Source organism: Schistocerca serialis, chromosome 9, assembly GCF_023864345.2.
Source record: "Schistocerca serialis cubense isolate TAMUIC-IGC-003099 chromosome 9, iqSchSeri2.2, whole genome shotgun sequence".
NCBI classification, from domain to species: Eukaryota; Metazoa; Arthropoda; class Insecta; order Orthoptera; family Acrididae; genus Schistocerca; species Schistocerca serialis.
Window position 1 is genome coordinate 323,326,823 of NC_064646.1, and position 2,889 is coordinate 323,329,711.

Here is a 2,889-nt window from a genome sequence, read left to right on the forward strand (position 1 = left end):
TCAGAGTGTTTTAGATGTCGCGAAAGAAAATTCTGCTGCTGATTAATTTCTCTTTGATGATTACTGTTGCGTTTAGTAAACTAATGGAAAATGCAATGAAAATATTCACTGTACTAATAAAAGTTAAATTCAGCTCATTACAGAAACATCACGACGGCAGTCTATATTAATAAAGCATTATGTTCAAAAATGGTTCAAATGGCTCTGAGCAATATGGGACTTAACTTCTGAGGTCATCAGTCCCATAGAACTTAGAACTAGTTAAACCTAACCAACCTAAGGACATCACACACATCCATGCTCGAGGCAGGATTCGAACCTGCGACTGTAGTGGTCGCGCGGTTGCAGACTGAGACCATCTCCATAATGCGACAAATGTCGGCTTGTAGAAACTGTAGCGCACATCTTCTTATGTGAAAATAGAGTCAGAATTTGGAAATGAACTAGTAAGAAATTAGCACTATCAACAGAACCGCAGAGTCATATACCGATAACTGGAGCTTTACCACCCGACTGGAAATGTTACCTGTCTGCAAAGAATAACAGTTATTCGTGGCTTCTGGGACAGTTTGTGTTTTACGTCATAACAAACAAAACTTACAAGAGTACATGTTTTATATTGCAGAAGAACATTTTAAGCTGAAGAAAAATAACAAATATAAGGAATAGTTTCAAATTTCTTTTATCTATTGCTTTATGAGGGCCACAAAGAGGTGGGCATTTTTTTTATTAGAAGCAGAATACTATTCTTTCACTTTTTTTATTCCCGGAATATTCTTGTAAGTTGGTTCTAAAATCAGAACTGTTCTAATTTGGCAAAACCCATCCGGCTCCGAAATTTTTTCCATTTGTTGAAAAATATATGGCTTCCTTACAGTGCATAATAACTTAAATTGTGAATATATTTCTGAATGAATGTTTGTTATGTATTTTTCCGTCACCCTTTCCACTGTTATATGTTATGTTCTACAAGGAACGCACGCCACTTGAGACGACAATCTGTAATTTACTTTATCTTAATTACTACTTCAATTTTGTTCTACAATTTAAAGGAATATTTGGGTGCAAACATGGAATACATGGGAATAATGCAGCTGCTCAGTGACAGGTATGGGGGAGGCATTGTGGCCAGGCTTCGGATCTTTGACCCCTGCCCTCTTTGCCTCCGCCTACCTGGTGCTGAAAGTCTTCTCAAACCATAAAAAAAAAGTAGTGCAGTGGAAAGCACGTCTGTCTAGTAAGCAGGAGGTCCAGGTTCAAAGCCCAGTCGGTCACAAATTTTCATCTGTCGTCGTTTCTGTATTTCAACGCAATGTGACAGTGTGGACGTCGGTCCTTCGATGTTTAAGATGCAACTGTTTTTTGAGGCAATAGAGGTGATTTGCCAACATTTGTCTTGCCATCAATGTAACGGGACTTCAGCGGCATCCAACCCTTAGTTATTGCTTTGTGCCGGCACTAAACCATGTCATATATATGTGAATCAGATTGTAGTTCTCATTTAGTCAAATAACGAATGGTTAGTATACAAGTATGCCGGCCGGGGTGACCGAGCGATTCTAGGCGCTACAGTCTGAAACCGTGCGGCCGCCATGGTCGCAAGTTTCGATTCCTGTCTCGGGTATGGATGTTTCTGATGTCCTTAGGTTAGTTAGGTTTAAGTAATTCTAAGTTCTAGCGGACTGATGACCTCAGAAGTTAAGTCCCATAGTGCTCAGAGCCATTTGAACTATTTTTGAAGTATACAAGTATTTACGAACAGTAGAAGCAGGATTGCAGCAAACTGATCACTTAACCAAGTGCAACATAGAGTACCTGTGTAATGAGTCATTCCAGCTGCATAGCTGAGGGTAGTATTTGTTAAGCAATTCATTGCAGATTTAATGTAATACCTGCATGACGATCTGTAGTCATACTGTATCATTAGCAGCCCGCGAATGCAGCACTATGTTCATTAAATCGGATTACTCAAGCTGAGGCTAAGTAAAGAGAAGCGGCGACGCCACAACACTATCTTTACTTAAGTAGGTAGTCAGCGCTAAATTATGTGCGCCACCTTTAACGTTACATTAAGCAGTTTGACAGCATAACACCACCACAACTACTGACAACCTAAACCATTACCATCATGCAGTTGTGCCGCGCAGTGATTACAAGTTGCTGATGTTTGTCAAGAATAGCGGAAAGCGCCTCTGAATCTCCATTTGCATTAGGACTAGGAGGGAGAGAGTCCTAAATAACAGTAATAGGTCACCCAGTGAAGACAAGAGTCCACGTATTGTCTCTAGTTGTTGCAGTTTGATATTAATGCAGTTCCCGATGGTTTCACACTAACGGGTTCATGTGGCTATCGGAATTATGGGAATTATAAAAGTGTGATTGCTAGAACGCTCAACTACCTTAATAACACCTCATTCTGGATTGAATACGAATGGGAAAGCGACATTAATTTGACGTTTCCATCCATCTCCTGATGTCTTACTGAATCAAGTCTGAAGAGCATGCACAGTTGTGTTGCCTGCCGCAAGGATTCTGTGAAGTGTTGTGGCAGCTGGCAGTCGTTCCTGAATATAAACATGTGCAAATATCCTCACTGCTCTAGGGGAACTCGTCTTTGTTGCATTTTTTCCATACCGTAATTAGCACAATAACACAAGGCTTATTCTGCTGAAGAAATTGATGCCCACAAGTCCTTAAATAAGAATCTCCTAGCGGGAGTAATGCATGAAAGGAAACAGACTGTTGTACAAAAGAATGGACAGTTCCCTGCCTTTTGTGTTTCCGATAGCGCCTATGATAAGAATCTGGTGTCTTATTATGCTTCAGAACCCTAAACTGTTTATTTTTTTATTTCATACTTAAAGAAAAGTTATGATATGAGAAGAGGAA